At 42.5% G+C, this 18966-nt stretch overlaps 1 long non-coding RNA gene and 1 pseudogene across 4 annotated transcripts in view; both read left to right on the forward strand.

Moving 5' to 3' along the window:
* The window catches only part of LOC103349110 (DNA ligase 4), a 169892-nt gene that overhangs the window by 83978 nt on the left and 66948 nt on the right, over positions 1 to 18966 (forward strand). For 2 of the 3 annotated variants that reach the window (XR_011378707.2, XR_016212683.1), the window contains exons 2-3: positions 10315 to 10418; positions 18721 to 18796. This is a non-coding gene — a long non-coding RNA (DNA ligase 4). Of the gene's footprint in view, positions 1 to 10314; positions 10419 to 16939; positions 17065 to 18720; positions 18797 to 18966 lie in introns of those variants that run through there. The other variant, XR_016212684.1, reaches the window with a different exon arrangement.
* On the forward strand, positions 1101 to 2994 carry LOC149124496 (uncharacterized; annotated as a pseudogene). The gene has a single exon (XR_016213719.1). The product of XR_016213719.1 is annotated as an uncharacterized LOC149124496 (transcript).

Raw genomic sequence — 18966 nt, forward strand, 5'->3', positions numbered from 1 at the left:
AAAACTTAACCTTGTATGTTGTGTCATATCCCTAAATGTGCATATATATCTTCTTGGGTGTTTGTTTTGCTTTGTTTACTTTCTGGCTATCTTCTTGTCGTAAGTAAAATTTTGCTAATTTTAACTGCTTATCAGTTTTAAAAAATTCTTAAATTTGCTTCTTTTTAATATAAATGTAAATATTTACATGGCAATTTCTTTTTTATTTTTTGAAGATTTATTCATTTATTTGAAAGTCAGAGTTACACAGAGAGAGAGAGAGAGAGAGAAAGAGAGAGAGTTCACTCCCCAATTGGCTGCAATGGCCGGAGCTGCACGATCCAAAGCCAGGATCCAGGAGCTCCTTCCAGGTCTGCCATGTGGGTGCAGGGGCCCAAGGACTTGGGCCATCTTCCACTGCTCTCTGAGGCAATAGCCAAGAGCTGGATTGGAAGAGGAGCAGCGGGGACTGGGACCAGCGCCCATGTGCAATGCCGGTGCTTCAGCCAGGGCAATCACCCACTGCACCACAGCGCCAGCCCCTAGTAAATTGATTTATAATGTCAAAACTGCTTCACGGAAGATGAATAACTCAGGATTTTTTTAAGTTGCATCTAGAAGATGTTGAGATCCGAAGGTGCAATTGAGCAAATGGTGGTTGAAAAAATGTGAATGGGCAAGATCTGTTGTGTTTAATACACAGATCCTTAGAATTGTGTTCCTTCTGCTTGTAAGTATAAATGTATGTGTGTTTTGCATTTAAAAATGTACAAACTAGAAAAACATGTAATGAATCAAAGTCTAAAACATAAACATTTAATGTTAAGAATTAAACTTTTGGTGTGTATATTATAAATTTTCAAAAAACGTGTGTATATATGTATATATACATATCTAATCAGGTGGGAATTTTCTTCTGACAAATTATCATATCACATGTATTATGGTTCATTTTCTGCTATAGCACAGAAATTTCTTCTTATAGTTCATATTGATTAACTCATCCTTGGTGATAGCTAAATGATATTCCACTTTTTTTTTTTTTTTTTTGACAGGCAGAGGGGACAGTGAGAGAGAGACAGAGAGAAAGGTCTTCCTTTTGCTGTTGGTTCACCCTCCAATGGCCGCAGCGGCCTGCACACCGCGCTGATCCGAAGGCAGGAGCCAGGTGCTTCTCCTGGTCTCCCATGGGGTGCAGGGCCCAAGCACTTGGGCCATCCTCCACTGCACTCCCTGGCCACAGCAGAGAGCTGGCCTGGAAGAGGGGCAACCGGGACAGAATCCAGTGCCCCGACCGGGACTAGAACCCGGTGTGCCAGCGCTGCAGGCAGAGGATCAGCCTAGTGAGCCGCGGCACCGGCGATATTCCACTATTATCTCAGATGTACAACAGTTTAAGCATTTCTCTATTTATAGACATTTTGATTATGTCTAATTTTTCTCAACTGCAAATGCTGCTGAAACTAACATCTCTACAAACGTTTTTGCAAGCCTGGACTTAGTCTGGAGCTGCTAGATAAAAGTATAAACATTTGAACTTTTCAAAGATCTTGTGCTCCTAAGATGCCTTGTGAACTCACACCCTCCCCCGTCCTGGGTTCCTGGGCATCCTTCATTGTTATGCAAACTGTTTAGAGGATTGTTTGAAGGCCAACATGCATGTAATGAACAGTTCAATATACCTTTCTGACAAGGACGGGATGTAGGTATTGCTGCCCTCCCTAAACCACGGCTCATGCAATCTGATTTTGTTTTGTGTTTCCTCTCCGGTGCCCCTGGCTTGAATTCACAACTCCTCCACCTCATCTTCAGTTTGTCAGAAATGAAGCAATGGACCTGCAAACCCACTGGTCTCTTCTTCAGTTATCTGTCCTGGGCTTTTGGTGTGAGCCTTGTCAACAGCAGGTCCTGGCGCATGTGGGAATTCGACAGCCAGACTGTGCCTTTTGTGTTCATTGGATTTTGGAAGCCTTCTATTACGAAAAAGTTAACATCTCTGGTTCAGTAACAGAGGTGCCGAGGGGTAGCACTATCAATGGAAGCTGGGTCATTTCGACTGAGATTCAGTATGGGCGGGACCTGATAGTGTTGCCTCTTTTTATGAAGACCACTGTTCTGATCTTCAACACAGTGGCCGTTCTGGTCAGCTGGATCAAGGCACCATACCCAGAGTTCATCCAAGTGTGTTACAAAATATCTCTCTTCTTCCTTTTCACCAGCTGTGGCTGTACCTTGACTATAGTGATCTGGAATTTCACTGTGGATTTTATGGGCAAAGCACTCTTGACTTTCCCCTTAACTTTCCTGTTGACAAAAAAGTCCTGATAAGGAAACACTTCAGCTATGTGTTTCCAGTAGGAATCTCGACAGCCACTCTGTCACTAATAAGTGCCATCATGTTTCTCTGTGAGTTACGTTTAGCAGAATGGCGGAATCGGTAAAACCCCTGCCTGTGGACGATCATTCAAAAGAAAAGGTGTGAACTGAGGGCTTTCTCAGTTTTGGAAGTTTTCTCAGTTTTTGCAAGGCTGCTGGTAGAAATTTCTTGAAGAAATTTTCTGCGTACAGAAAATACTGTGGCTGTCACCCACACATTGACTGTAGCACATACTTGACTCTTGCAGTGTGTGTCTCAAGCTTATATTCTCTTCTGTTCCGTTCTGTAAAGCTACCCAGCGCTGAGCATTCCTCTTCTTGAAATCTGCCGGCAGGTATCTTCCGTGCACACACCGCCCAGTACACACACCGCCGCCGCCTCCTACCTCCCGCTGCTGGGGCCCTGCCTCCCCCGGGCGGGCGGCGCCTCCGGCAGCGGGACAGCGAGGTGGGGCCGCTGCCCTTCCCCGCGCCGCCGCGGAGGCTGCAGCTCCCGGTGCCCGCTCTCCTCGCCCGCGGCCTCCTCCGCGTCGCCGAGCGCGTCCTCCCCTTCCTGAAGCCCCGATCATCGCCGACCTCGGCCTCCTCCATCGGGCCCCGCGGCCCGTTCTCCTCTCCTAGCTGCCTCTGGTCGCCATCCAGGGCAGCGATCCCTTCCCTTCCTCCTCCTCCTCCTCCTCCTCCTCCCCAGGGCGGCGATCCCTTCCCTTCCTCCTCCTCCTCCTCCTCCCCAGGGCGGCGATCCCTTCCCTTCCTCCTCCTCCTCCTCCTCCTCCTCCCCAGGGCGGCGATCCCTTCCCTTCCTCCTCCTCCTCCTCCTCCTCCCCAGGGCAGCGATCCCTTCCCTTCCTCCTCCTCCTCCCCCTCTCTCCCCCTCCCCCTCCCCCTCCTCCTCCCCCCCCCCCCCCCACCTCGTCGCCGCCGGCCGCGCCTCCCGCTGCAGGCCGGCTCCCAGCGCCCGGCGGAGTCCCCGCCCAGGTCCAGGCTGCGGTCCCCGGGCCCCTGCTCGGCGTCCAGCGCAGCCCGGAGTCGCCCCCTGAGCTCGGCCTTGCGGCCCCCGTCGGAGAGGCGCCGCTTCTTGAGCGCCTCTTTCCGCGCAGACACCTTCAGCCTTTTGCATTAACCGGCGAGGAACTCTGATGAGGCCCCGATTCGCGGCAGGGAGCTCGGCTGGGACTGGGCTCCGCGCACTCGGCCACCGGTAGCGGCGGCTGCGGCTGCGGCTGGAGGTGGGTTCGCGCTGCAGAGCGGACCCGCCGGGTGTCGAGCGGCGCCAGTTCCTTCCGTGGCAATTTCAAAATCAGGAAGATGCAACATGAAGTCTCCTTTCTGTGCATTAAAACCCCTGTCCCATTTCTCAGAAATAATTATTTGTTATATTTCCTTCCAGGAGTACCCAGTGTGTCCATTCACACATAAATGTAAAAACACATGAAAGGGAATTCACCCCGCACATTGCTTTAACCATGATCTTTGTAGTTACCAATCTCTGGAAACTACATCCACTTTTGAGAGTAAAATGTGCTTTATTGTTTACAGTAACTGCAGAGTAAATGGCTTTACAGATGTGTTATGTGTTCTTTAGGTGATACAGTTCAATGGGCATTTAAAACATTTGTTGCTTATTTGTATATATGCACGTCTGGCAAGGCAGCTGTGAGGGTCCCTGCTTTCAATGTGTCGTCACGCAGCGGCAGGTGAGTTAGTGGGAGAAACTCCCACGAGTGTGTAGCCTGGCCAAGCTTGCCTGTAGTGGAAGTTCCGGGGCAAGGGCCTGCCCTCCGGCAAAGCAACGCTCCCGCCGTTCCGCGGAGGTGTGGCCGCGGTGTCTTACACCGTGCTCGGCCCTTCGTAGTTGGGCAGACACTCAAATGTTGATGATACGCAGAGAAAAATAGTATGTTACCTTTTCGAGTTTGCATCTTTTTAGTTAGATATTTATAGTAATATTATTTTAATATATATTTGATTACCATTTGTCTTTATTCTAGGGGCTCTCTCGACTTGAAATGTTAGTCTTTTTTCCTGCAGATTTCTAAGAAGTCTTTATAGATTATGGTGGTTATCCCTTGGCCGGGTTGTTGTGTTCAAAACGGTTATGATACCCTCATTTATGTCGCTGTTTTGACTTTATTTAGGCTGGCCTTTGCCTGATGATAGTTTTTAAAAGTCTTTGCGCATTCAAGTTTTTCAGTATTTTCTTCCCTGCCACTGTCATTTGTTTCTGCTTTCTGGAGCTGCTGTGACTACATTAGTCTTCATTATTGCTGTGGCATAATGTGTTATCTTTAATATCTTGGCCCTTACTGTTCGTTCAGAATTCTTCTGGATTTTTTTTTTTTTTTTTTTTTGACAGGCAGAGTGGATAGTGAGAGAGAGAGACAAAGAGAAAGGTCTTCCTTTTGCAGTTGGTTCACCCTCCAATGGCCGCCACGGCTGGCGCGCTGCAGCCGGCGCACCGCGCTGATCCAAAGGCAGGAGCCAGGTGCTTCTCCTGGTCTCCCATGGGGTGCAGTGCCCAAGCACCTGGGCATTCCTCCACTGCACTCCCAGGTCACAGCAGAGCGCTGGCCTGGAAGAGGGGCAACCGGGACAGAATCCGGCACCCCGACCGGGACTAGAACCCGGTGTGCCAGCGCCGCAAGGAGGAGGATTAGCCTAGTGAGCTGCGGCACCGGCCTCTTCTGGATGTTTTGGTATGCTTCTTCTTCCTCACATGTCTAAATTGAAGTTGATGTTCTTGTTAGGAACTTTCAAAAGGACAAAAAGAAAAAGAGAGAGAGAGAGAGAGAGAGAGAGAGAGCAAGAAAGGGGGAGAGATAAGAAAAGAGAGAGAGAATAAGAAGAGAAGGAGGAGGAGGAAGAAGAGGAGGGAGAAGAAGGAGAAGGAAGAGAGAGATAAATGGGGAGAGAGAGTGAGAGGAGAGAGAGTGAGAGGAAAGAGAGAGATGGAGAGAGAGAGAGAGAGAGAGAGAGAATAGCAGCAAAGCTTTAGAAGCTGGGAAGCAGATGTGTAGTAGTGACAGATGTAGCACAAGTGAGAAACATTAATCCTGAACTATAAATGTGGAAGGTCAAGAAGCAATCAACATGATTCACAGAGATAATCCACCACAGGTTTAGGACTGGAGGAATGGGATTACCTGAGAGCGGGAGCTCAAAGGCTACGTCCGTCCGGGAGAGTGGGTGCTTCCGTACTAAGCTGCCACATCCCTCATTCCTCTTGGGAGAAAACACCCTCCGAGGAGAGCTCAGCAGAGCTTTGCTGGGTGAGGCAAGCCAGGCAAAACTGAGCACTGTGAATTAATCCTAACGAGCTAATTCATTTAAATAAAGCTCAGCCTTTTAGTTGTTAGGTCTTTGCAGCAAAGCCTTTTCCTAGCCCCTTCCTTTATCGTAGTAGATCGTTGGGAAGAATGTGGACCTGCTTCTCATAGAGTATGCAGTTTCTCCTTAAGAAAATGAGTACACAATTATACATTTTCAATATCGGGCGACCATATGGACGCATTTCCAGGGCCCCTTGCCCGGAAAGGGCCATGCAGGGGAGGAGGTGAGTTTCTTTCTTTCTTTCTTTCTTTCTTTCTTTCTTTCTTTCTTTCTTTCTTTCTTTCTTTCTTTCTTTCTTGATTTTATTTATTTATTTGAAAATCAGAGTTACACAGAGAGGAGAGGCAGAGAGAGAGAGAGAGAGAGAACGTGCGCGCGAAGTCTTCCATCTGATGGTTCACTCCCCAGTTGGCTGCAACAGCTGGAGCTGAACCCATCTGAAGCCAGGAGCCAGGAGCCAGGAGCTTCTTCCGGGAGAGCTGGATGTGAAGTGGAGCAGCCAGGACTGGAACTGGCGCCCATACGGGATGCCTGCACTTCAGGCCAGGGCATTAATCCGCTACGCCATGGCGACGGCCCTGAGGGGGTGAGTTTAACATTGCCATCCACCCTCTTCTGCACCCAGATTACACTGGGCAAGTATGTTCACATCTCTGTCTCCTTGTCTCAGCTTCCTTGGGTTAATTACATGATTTTCACAGTATGCACTAATTTAAGCCCAGTCTATTTTGAGTTTTAGCTAAAGAAGCCAGGCCTTATTTTCATCACTTAATTTTGTTATTTTCACACTTTTATTACAGAATTGTTGGGAAAAAAGCAAAAGCAACTCTGACCAGCAACTCCCCTATACCCTTTAAATGGTTTCTGTGAGTTATTTGTAATTTCTTAAATAGCTCTAGGCACGGGAGGACACTTTCTCACATAAAATGTTATTAAGATCTTCAGAATAAAATACATTCAGGGAAATACATATGAGACAGAAGTATTCCAAACAATAACAAAAGAATCAAAATCCTTTTAAAAGTGGCAATAATTGCTTCTGAAAAGTACTATGGGCTCAGAATTGCCTCTTCTTTCCCCCTAAAGATTTATTTACTTTGAAAGCCAGAGAAAGAGGGAGAGACAGAGAGATATTCCACCTACTGCCTCATTTCCCAGATGACCATAATGCCTGGGGTTGGTCCAGGCCAAAGCCAGGAGATTCTTCCAGGTCTCCCACGTGGGTTGCAGGCCCAAGCACTTGAGTCCTCCTCCACTGCTTTTCCTAGCCCATCAGTGAGGAGCTGGGTCGGAAGTGGAGCAGCTGGGACACAAAATGGCTCCATAGGGGATGCCAGGGATATTGGCACTACAGGCAGTGGCTTTACCCACTATGTCACAACACCTGCCCCCAGAATTACTCCTTAATACTAGTGTGCTTTTCTCATAATATACTTTGCTCTGCAAAAATTGCTGGGATAACAATATGCATCTTGTTTAGGTCTTTCTGACTTCTTCCTATAGAAGCTTGAAAACCTGTGTATAGATCAGTTATTTGTATCTTTGAATGGATTGGTAGATTTCTGAGGTGAAAGAGAACTTATAAATCATTCAGTTATTTAAAGAATTCAAGCTTCTTATACTTTAAAGAATGATATTCATAGAAGGGCCTGTTGTATATGCTTATTAAGATGTGGTGTGCGGGTCTGTGTCTCCCTACCTTTTCTTAACCAATGTGGTGGTTTTAAGAGGTGAGGCCTCTGGGAGCTGATCAGATCTTGAGTGCTCTGGCCCCATGACTGGGACAAACTCCATAATTAACAGGCCTGAAGGAGCTTGTTCTGCCATCTACCACGTGAGATGGGTAGAAGGTGTTGTGTGCCGGGAACGAGCCTCCCCAGTTGGTGAATCTTCTGTACCTTGACCTGAGACTCCCCGGCCTCCACATTATGAACCATGCATTTCTGCTGTGTAGAAAGGACTTAATCTGAGACATTTTGCCATGGTAGCCAGAACAGACTCAGGCCTGTTCTGTGTATACATTGTAAGTATTCCCCTGGTGTGATTACACATCTATCAGCCCTAAAATGTGTGCAGAACCCATGTGATTGCCTTCTGCTTATCCAACTCCTGGTTCCTTTGCACAACTTTGTTTCCTGTTCTCTTACTCCTTTTTGTTTAACTTTCACTTCTAAGCCCTTCTGCTTATTTTTTGTTTTTCAGTTTCAAGATTATACATGGGAGTGTTAAGTTATTAGGGACAGCAAGTTCATTACAGCTTCAGAACAAAGGGGTGCTGTAGTTGAGTGTATGAGGAGGAAGGGTGGAGAGAGTTGGGTCCACCGGGTGATGGAGTTGGCAGCAGGGTGCCCTTCCCTTGGAGGGGGCAGTCAGGGAGCACGAGTTCAGAGCAGCAGAGTCCGTTCTTTTAATTTTGATTGATTATGGACAATATAATCCTTCTTTTCCTTCCTGCCTGCCTGCCTGCCTTCCTAGAATTAAACTAAATTTCTCATTGCTTGTTTCTGTTATACAGCTAACAATATAATTGCCTTTGATTTTAACAGTTGGATTTTAAATGATTTGTAATAGCAATAGCCATATGTGAGCTAAAGTATTTTATGTATATAATTTCATTTACTCTTTTCAACAACCCTGTAAATACTGTTATTTGTTCTATTTTATAGATGAGAGAATATAGGCTCCGGCAACTTGAATACAGCTTCCATGACTTGCACAGCATGGAGGATATGTTGTCTTCCAGGTCTTCTTATTCTTAAGCATGTTCCCCTAATTAAACTACTCCACTTTAGCCATTCTATTTGAAAAATGATACTTTGTAAGGTACTAGGAAATGGAGAAAAATTCCATTTGAATTTGCATAACATTTAATAATAGACTATATAAAAATGAATGGGGTCGTGTCCTATGAAAATTGGTCAACAAAGCATCACTGGGTAGTTTTCTTTCATGTACTTGCTTCACTGAAATTTTAGAATGAAATTAGCATGGCAAATGTACAATATTTATATACCTTAAATACTACTCCCCAATTTTATGTATCATTGTGTACACTATTATTTTGCTACTTATATATTAATGTTTGTTAATTTAATGTTTATTCACAGACAAGTACATGTCTATTCCCTATATTATCAACAAATATTCTATGTTGGCCTGGCTGATTTGGATATTTTAATGCAGATTCTCTTTAATCATATGGGGATTAATTGCGAGGTTATTGCAGAAGGAATATCAAGGAATTTAGCAACACAGATATTAGAGCACTTAGCACAAGGCCACACATAGATAAATCTTTCGGAGATAATCATAATGACTCACTAAATTAGCAATTTAATTTTTTTAAATTTTTTTAATATATTTGAAAGGCAGAGTAACAGTGCAGAGGTGGGGGGGAGAGAGAAAGAGAGAGAGAGAGAGAGAGAGAGAGAATCTTCCATCTCCTGGTTGATTCCCTAAATGGCTGCAGTAGTGGTGCTGTGCGAGGCCAAATCTAGGAGCCCACAGCTTCTTCCTGGTCTCTCACATGTGTGCAGGAACACAAGCATTTGGGCCATCCTCTGCTGCTTTCCCAGGTGCATTAGCAGGGAGCTAGATCGGAATTGGAACAATTGAGTCTTGAACCAGCACCCATATGGGATGCCGGTGTCACAGGCAGCATCTGTACCTGCTGCACCACAACATCCCCAAATTAGCAATTAATAGGCAGCGTGCTGGGTCTTACTCTTTTCTCTTGATTGTGGTAACATTTCAAATCAAGCCTCCAAAGTGTGCAGAGGTCAGAAACTAGACCCACCTTCATAAAGCATCGCAGAGCTGAGAATGTTTTCTTTGTCAAGCTAGAGATTGCAGTCACTCGTTATGTCATGAATGGGTATGTGGCTATTGTCCAAGAAAGCTGTTGATTGAAGATTCCACTGAAAGCAAAGCTAAAAGGAAGCCTACTAAACTCACCCTGTATTTTTGGCCTTGCGTGAAATAAATGTCTTTGTAGAAGGGAAGTCAAACTGATGAGTGATTTGCATGCAGTTGAATTCTTAATCATGTTGTTTTCCTTTAAACACGAAGCATTTTACAGCAAGTTCACGTGAGACTAATTTGAATTATACATTGGAGTGTAAGGTCTTTCACTTGTCAGCTTTCAATGTGTGTTTGTGAAGAACAATGTGATTAGAAATGGTGGAGTGAGAGGTGCTTGCAAGGAAATAAAGTCCCTGTGCCTTTTTAATAACCTCGTTATCACTCTGTTCTTGATAGAATTATACTCTCATGGTGCACTCTCTGCACATTAATTTTGACTTCTATAAATTGTATTTTATTCACTTAAAAGAGGGCAGATAAGATTCTCTTATGAAAAATACCAGATAATATAAAAACAACATGTGGTATAGGTCATCTGATTTAAAGGCTTTGCTCATACTTATTTCTGATATCTATTATTTTTATGAATTTATCATTTCACCTGTGATTATCACTATTTTAGACATTTCTTTTTAAGAGACATTTTCCTGTTTGATTATTTCTTTTCTGTAGAATCTAAGTTCTTTTCCTTAACTCAGGGTACAATGCATTCCTTACAGGCAGACACATTTTGCTCTTTGATAATTTCTCCCTATTCTTTCTCCACAGGATTTTACTATTTCAGAGAAGGGAACTTGACTACTTTTGTGTACCACTAAGCTCCAAAATTGTTGCTGTCAATATCCAGTAGACATTCAGGAAATAAACATCAGGTAAGTGGAAAATTGAATTTCACGGAGCTAGCACATTAAGTCCTAAAGTGACGTAGCATTAAAAATAGGAGGCATAATTGATGCATGTTAATGGTCAGACTTTCCCTGCAATATTAATAAGCCTTTAATCTTGTCATTATCAAGAGCTTTGTGCCCTTTCTAAGGTGAATTAAGCCTTGTTCTCTATCACAGGATTTGACTAAAAATTTAATTATTTATATAATACATCCCTATTACAGCTCATCATTCAAGTCGAGTCTACTTAATATATATTAAGTGCCAATTTTCTAATGGAACTCTGCAAGGTGCTCTGAGAACACAGATTGAAAGGAAAAGACAGAATGCCACAGTGTTTGGGAGTTTTCATGTATCTAGACAATAAGTAGCCCAAACATTATCCTTTGCATTATTATACTCCCATATTACAGAAGTCTGAAATGATATAGAGAGCACGTAACCTAATGGAGGTGACAGGTGCACAGAGAAATTTAACATTGCGTGTTTTTTCTCATCTGGCAACCTACTCAGGCAAGATGGAATAACAGATAAACAGCACTCAGACCATCGTGGGCTTCAGTAACACTTCACTCGCCATTGATGCCATATCTGTGTCTTAGGAGAGACTTTATGTAAGCAGCGAAGGATTGGAACAGTTTCAGAGGACAGCAGTCATGTCAGCGAAATGGATATGGCATGGGTGTAGACAATAAATAATTGTCCCATAGGAGAGGAGGGTAGAGTGGTTGTAAATGAGGCTGGAAAAGTGACTATTGCTTGTGTTTGCTGAATTTACACTGTTGGGGGGGGGGAAGGGAGAGAGAGAGAGAGAGAGACAGAGAGAGAATGAACGAGGCTTTGCTGTGGCAAAGCTTCCTAATATTGGTTCCTTAACCTGACACAAATTGTTTTGATCACATAAAGTCTGCTTTTTTAAAAAGCATGCCCTACTGCTTGGAGCTGGGGTGAGTGATGCAGGCAACTCTCCTTGCTGCTTTCTTTGATGTGTCTTTTGTGACAATTACCACAAGATGAGGCACCATGGTCTCTCGCCTGGCTTCCATATCTCTTATGAAAGAGGCTTGGTGTGTGAGTAGCTGTTCACACTGGTGTCTGTGGCATGTGGTTGCAGGAGACTATTAGTCAGCACCACTTTGCTTCCAATCCTCAGTTTTCTTAGTTTTATTTGGAAGAATCTACTCTGAAAGAGTCGCAATCAGAATTGTCAATTAAGCTCTTAAAGAAGCGCTAGATTTGTAAATGTTTTACAGATTGTATGTGCCACACTTTTTATAATGAGGACATAAATAATAACTTATCCTTATCTCAAAAGTATCCTGTTATTTTATCACTTAAGTTGATACTATTTGCATAGATTTTTTAACCATCTCTTCAACAATATGTAATCCATATAATATCTTAAAGTTTTCTACTTTCAAGTACTTTAATGTTAGTCCCATTGTAACTGAGCCAAACACATTTTTCTTTTCCTTTTCATATTCTGATGACTACTGAGACTAAGGCTAACTAGCCTGTTTCAAACAGATAAATAATGCCTGCTTCTGAGTTCCAGATAGTAGCCTTGAGAAAGCCAGCCTAAGGTGAAAAAGTAGTTGGCCCTTCTTGGCCAGCATGACTGGAGGTTTGATTTTATTGTAACTGAAGGAACAGGGCACCAAATAACTAAGGGTACAGCATGCATGCACTATACGACGAGTGGGCTTCATCGCCATTAACAAACCACTGAAATCTCTTAACACGATGATGCCTCTGCCAAATGATGCTTTGCTGTTGCTTAGTCTTGCAGAACTCCCTGCAGTCTCTCTTCATGGTACAGTCAAGTCATCAGCACGTTTCTCCATGAACTGCACTGACCTCCGAGACACTCTTTTGTCATACCTGCAATTGGCTGCAGCATGTGGCTCAGCAGCCCAACATCCCATTTGCACTCCTTAAAGCCCCCATTCCATCCTCACTGAGTAGGGCAGTAGCTCTGAGACTCCAAAGTCTGATGACATCCTCATCGATTGATAGATTAAACTTTCTCTCTCTTTTGTCCTCAAACCTTGTCCTTGTTATTTTTATTTGATGTTCACAAGATTCCTCTTCCACTTCTCTTGTAAACGCCTGCAGAAAGCAAAGCTCTGGCTGTGTGGAGAAGCCAGGAGAAGGAATTTAGTGTCATTGCTTGGCGCTCAGAGTTGGACCTCCAGTGACCAGACCTGATAAAGCCCAAGGCTTCACGCCCGCCTGCTGCTCACAGATTGAGTAAAGAACAATCAACAGAATGAAGAGACAGTCTTCAGAAGGGGAAAAAGTATTTGCAAGTTATATATCTGATAGGGGGTTAATATCCAGAATATATGAGGAACTCAAATAACTCAATAGCAAAAAGCCAGATAATCCCAATTTTTTTAAAAAGTAGTAGGTCTAAACAGACATTGCTCAAAGGAAGACAGACAAATGGTGACCAGGTAAATGAAAAACTACTCAACATCACTAACCATCAGGAGATGTCAAACCACAAGGAGATGTCACCTTATTGCAGTGAGACTGGCTAGTATAAATAAAAGGCAACAAATGTTGACAAACATGGAGAAAAAAGAAGACTTGTACACTCTTGGTAGAAATGTAAGTTAGTTCAGCATTTCTGGAAAACAGTGTGGAGGTTCCTCATAAAACCAAAAATAGAACTTCCATCCATATAATCCAACAGTCCAATTCCTGGATATGTAATAAAAGGAAATGAAATCCATCTGCCCAAGGGACATCTGCACGCCCATATTTATTGCAACACTAGTCAGAATAGCCAAGAAATGAAGCAATCTAAGTTTCCACCAACCAATACATGGATAAAGAAATGTCCTGCATATACAAAATGCAACATTATTCAACCATAGAAAGGATGGCATCTTGTCATTCACAACAACATGGATGGAAATGAAGTCATCATGTCAAATGCCATCAGCCAAGCCCACGAGACAACACGTGACCTCACTCATGTGTGAAGTCTAAAAACTGGTACCCACAAAGTAGTTAAAAAAATGGTGGTTACCAAAGATTGGGGATGAAGGGATTGAGAAAGGTTGATTGATAAACTCCAGGTAATAGCTACATAGTAGTAAGAAGTTCTTGGGTTCTACTGCACAGCTAAGTGATTGTAGATAATATACCATGTAGTTCTCTGTTTAAAAGAACCTAGGAAATGGGATTTTGGAGGCTTTCTCTATGAAGAAATGTTAAATCCTTGAGAAGATAGATATATGTATTCTGATTGAATATTATACAATGTATACATGTAGGAAAATATATCAGATTCCATAAATATGCATATTTTTATGTTTTTAAATTAAAAAATATTAAATAGATAATAAATAGACCACAAACACTAACAAAATAGCAAATGAAACTAAGAAACCATAAAAGAACTCCAAGAGAGACTTGGCATAACTAAATAAGGGGCAATTTATGTGAAAATTTTTATTACAATCATGTGATTAATGACTTAGCAAAATAAGGGCAAGAAAATAAATTTTATGAAATAAATATGTATGTGTAGATTTTATTACTCATCCAAAGATTATCATCACATTAATAGAATATTCATATTTACATTAATAATAAAATTAGGTCAGGAGGTTTTAAAGAGTAACAGAATCCTGCTATTTATAAAATTATTACTTTGGAGGACTGGCCTATGCCTCTGTATGAAAATTCTTAAGACTATATGTATGCTTTTGTGAATCATATTATAATTTTCAAATAAAACTGTATTTTCTCAGGAATTCAAATGATGAGATTTTTACTTATTTAAATGAAGCAGCCTATAATCATGAAAGTAGCAAAAATCCCATAATAGTAAAAGTCATGTAAACTGAAATTATATTGTTAAGGTTTTGTTTTACTAAATTAATGTCTATTTAAGTTTATACATCTGTGAGTTGAAATCTCTGTTAATCAGCCCATTATTGGTTGGGGAAATAAAAATAAAAATTGTTATACATACATCCCCCTACATCTTTTGAGTCAGATTTTGGACATATTTCTGTTTGCTTTTTAGGATTTGTTTTGTTGGACAGTTTATTTTAGTTTAGATTTGTTTGATTTTTTTCCTTTGCTTGCTTCATTCCCATTGGAATAAACAATGGGAATTGAATGGGATAGCTACTTTATGACAGAATCAAAATGTTTCAAAATTCTTCATTCAATTCTCAATCTAATTTAAGTGGTATTTGTTGATTCCCAGAAGGAATGCAAGTAAAAGATTTTGTGGGCCGGCGCTGCGGCTCAATAGGCTAATCCTTCACCTAGCGGCGCTGGCACACTGGGTTCTAGTCCCGGTTGGGGCACCGGATTCTGTCCCGGTTGCCCCCTTCCAGGCCAGCTCTCTGCTGTGGCCCAGGAGTGCAGTGGAGGATGGCTCAAGTGCTTGGGCCCTGCACCCCATGGGAGACCAGGAGAAGCACCTGGCTCCTGCCATCGGATCAGTGCGGTGCGCCAGCCGTAGTGCACCAGCCACAGCGGCCATTGGAGGGTGAACCAACGGCAAAGGAAGACCTTTCTCTGTCTCTCTCTCGATGTCCACTCTGCCTGTCCAAAAAAAAAGATTTTGTGGTTGGCAGATGGGCTTTAAATCACTGTAATCTGCATTTCAGAGGGCATTTGGGTTACTGTTAACACCATGCCAAACATGGAGGAGGGTCTTAGTAAATGTTAGTGGTCCCAGACCCTCTACCCTAGCAATGTTGGATTTAAAAAAAAAAAAAAAAAAGCACATTCCTCAAAGGGTAAATTAAAAGGACAGCTGTTTCAAGATATGGACTTGATAATGGAGGTTAAAGAAGGTTGTAATTGAATGCATTATATATCATCCTGAAGTTATGTTTTCCCTCTTCAAAAACTGTAACATATTTTATTCTTAAAATTCATCAAAGGATTGGCATTGTGTGCAGTGCAATGTGGTTGGAGTGCCCACACCCCATATTAGGAGGCCTGGGTTTGAGATCTGGCTCTGCTTCTGATCTAGCTTCCTGCCAGTGTGCACCCTGGGAGGTAGCAGGTGATGATGGCCCAAGTAGTTGAGCCCCTGCCACATGTTAGAGACCCAGATGGGGTTCTAGGCTCCTGGCTTTGGCCTGGTCCAGCCCTAATTGTTGTAGGCATCTGGGGAGTGAACAGCAGATGGAAATCTCTGTCCTGGTTCTTTCTTTCTCTCTCCCTCTGCCTTTCAAATAAATAAGAGTCATTAAAAAGTCTTTAAAAAGTAGGAAACACCATCAAGCAATGAGTGGTGTCTACATTATTAATGTCAACTGGTTATAAACTTAAGTGATTGAAGTTTCTAGTTTGCTGTCGTCTTTCTAACCTTGGTTGTGACTTCCTCGAATCTAGGAGCTCCTTTTGATGTCTGAATCTTTGCCACAATGTGGAGACGCAAGTAATGCTCCAGAGATCTTGGAGGAGGAGAAGGTAGAGGAGGAGGAGGAAGAGGAGGAGGAAGGGAGGTCAACAAAAGGCTTACTGTGACTTATTTACCATTTTAGGTGCTGTAATGGGTTTCCTGACCATCATAGATCTGGTTTAGGATAATTTTAAATAGGCATTTGTCCTTGCAATTATGAATATCTCAGGATACCTGTGAGGTTAGCTTCTATTCTGAGCTATGAGAGTGAGGCAGAGTTCAGCTGTATTTTAATGGTACTGTATGCTAAAAAGATGCTTAGGAAATAATGAAGGCAGAGAGCTTTTAGTCTAATCACGAATGGCCCTTAGTTAGAAACCTACCCAACCACAGCAGGTTAACATTAGGTAGATGGAACAGAGACATCAAAGACAGAGCTTGACCTCATTAGAGAACAAAGGCAAGAGGAAATGATGTCAGCAGCAAGCGGTGGGATGCAGGATGACAAAGCACATGGAAATGAAGCTGGAGGGAAGAATGAGAATAGGGCACACGGGAAAGGCCCCTAAGCTCAGAGGCTGAAGACTGTGCCCTGATTTCAGCTGTCTCCCAGATGTGTTGATTTAGGTGGCATGCTAAGGGTTTTCACCAAATAGCCAATATAGTCAAAAAACGTTGAACCAGGGAAAATTCAGGGTTTAATAATGCTACTGAACGGAATTTGTTTCTTTCTCTAGGTGCATGGGCTGAATCAGTTTTAACCCTCTCATATCTTTGAGCTAGGGAATATAATGAGCCTGTAATATTTTTAATGTTTTGGAAGGCTCTCATGGGGAAGTAAGTTCCTATTTCCCCCCAAACACAGGATAAACTGCCATGCCCGTGTTCTCCTGCGAGTTGTTCCTCTTGTCTGTCTTCCCTCCAAGTCTCAGCTCAGATGTCACTCCTAGTCTGAATCCTCTTTGGATCTGCTCAGGGAAGTTGAATATCCCATTCTTGTTGAAACGAATGTACCTGTCTGTGTTACAGACCTTTTATCTTAGCCGTGCAGTCAGTAATTTATGAGTTTTTTCTTCTTATGAGGCTCAGTACAGAATCCTGTGTTGTTTTCGCTCTGACTTAGGTACGTAAATAAGCCCAGGGCCTAAGAAATGCATCCGAAACATGAGAGTGAGAAAGCCAAGCTCTTGAGTGCAAAGGAGCCTCACAAAAGTCAGATCTGCAGGAGAAATGACCTTATTTTGTTCACTCAGTTGTCTGCTGATTGCACTGGTAAGTCCTGAGGCTGGGATTTAACCCCTTTAGAATCCCTCTCTCCTTCTTGCCAGGATCTGGGGGGAGGGAACCTTCACGTAAGCTCAGAATTTTGAAACTTGTGGTGAGAGAAGTGAGCGGACAGAATCGGTGTCTTCATTGCGTCTTGGCTCATTTTCGGCTGATATAACATAATAGCTGAGATTAAGCAATCTATGAAGAATGAAAGTTTGTTTGGCTCTTGGTTCCTCAAGGCTGGGAGGCCCCAGAGCAAGCACTGGCATTTGTTTGGTATTGGTGAGGTTGTGTTATATAACACGGAATTTTGTGCTGCTGCACTTTTCTGTGACTCGGAATGCACTAGGCTTGTGGATACCTGCATCACAAACACCTCTGTTGCCTTGGTTGTGCCATGACACCATGACATCAGCAGGGAGTGGGAACTTCTCAGCTCCACTGTGATCTGACAGGACTGCCGTAGTATATATAGTGTATGTATTTGTTCACTAACTGAAAATTGTCCTGTGGCACATGGCTCTATTTTAGTTATATTCTGAAGAAATGTAGAAAATGTGTTTCTCACTCTATAGCAGAAGATATTATGGGCTACAACTGGGCTAAAATAAATCAATTTATGGATAGGTAATTGAGGAATGTGGGCAGGCATGCAAATGATCAAAGAAGTTAGTACAAGCCCTGTTTCATTTCTGTGGTAAGAATTTATGGTGTTATTAGTATGTTACCCTCAGCAGCTACAGACTTCCAGAGCTATGCTTTTTTATGGATTAGTTCATCCTTGATCAATCGTACTGTGCTGTGTATGCCTGTTTGTGTATGCCTGTGCAGCCTCCAGTGTTGTGGCACCGTAGAAGTAGCATCAAAACCTTTATCATTTACTAGTTGTATGATTTGAACAAATCAACATTTCTGAAGCTCTTGTGAAAAATGCATGCAGTGGAACTCTTAAAAATTCATATTATTTGTGAGAGGTTCAAATGATATCACTGGTTTTTCTACCAAATGCAGTATTGAGACGTACCAAACCCAATGAGAGTTTACAGTCTTGGAACAGTCAGCTGTTGGAGATTTGTATGATTGTTGTCTCCCACAACTTGCTAGAACATTGAAATCGGGGACATTGATATTGCTTGTCCATCTTATTGTTCCTCTAGCCAGTCACTCATGTTAGCAATCTGTTTTATACCTTTGGGTGGTAATATCCTGGAAGTTAGGACTGTCACTCTTGTCTCTTTCAAATAAACAATTAGCACTATCAAGAACAGATAAAGAATGTGCTGGTTTTGAACACATCAACAGAATTATTGACAGAAAAATCTTTATTTCTCAGAGAGTAGTGTATTTCAGTTTGTAGAGTGAATGTAAGAATAACCAGAATATTTATATTTTAATATAAATTTATATTTATATTCTACATTTCATATAGAGCAAATCACATATAAATTAATAAATTATATAATGTATTATGTATAATAAATATATACATATATTTCTAATAATAAGCATATTCATATTTCTAAGCCTTATACTACAATATTTTGTTGCCTTCTTCCGATTACAAATAACTTATGGAAATTATTATTTCTCACCCTTGCACTTGTTTCTCAGCCCAGAATTCTCTTCTTCTCATAGATTCCTGGTGGATGAAAGTTTACTCACCCACGAGCCCTGTCAGTAATGGAACACCCCTCTTCACCCCGCAGCTGAGGTGAGTGCTCTCCATGAATCTCTGTGTCTCTACGCATGGGGATTTCTTTTACCTCTATCAGTAGCTCTCGTTTAATTTTGTGTTATGTGCACTTGTAAACATGGCCTCCTCGCTGGTAGATAAACTCTTTTACAACTTCTTGCTGGCATTCTACATGAATTAGTTCTTCT

The sequence above is a fragment of the Oryctolagus cuniculus genome, chromosome 9 (assembly GCF_051225735.1).
Source record: "Oryctolagus cuniculus isolate XC-2025 breed Fujian yellow rabbit chromosome 9, ASM5122573v1, whole genome shotgun sequence".
Taxonomy (NCBI): Eukaryota; Metazoa; Chordata; class Mammalia; order Lagomorpha; family Leporidae; genus Oryctolagus; species Oryctolagus cuniculus.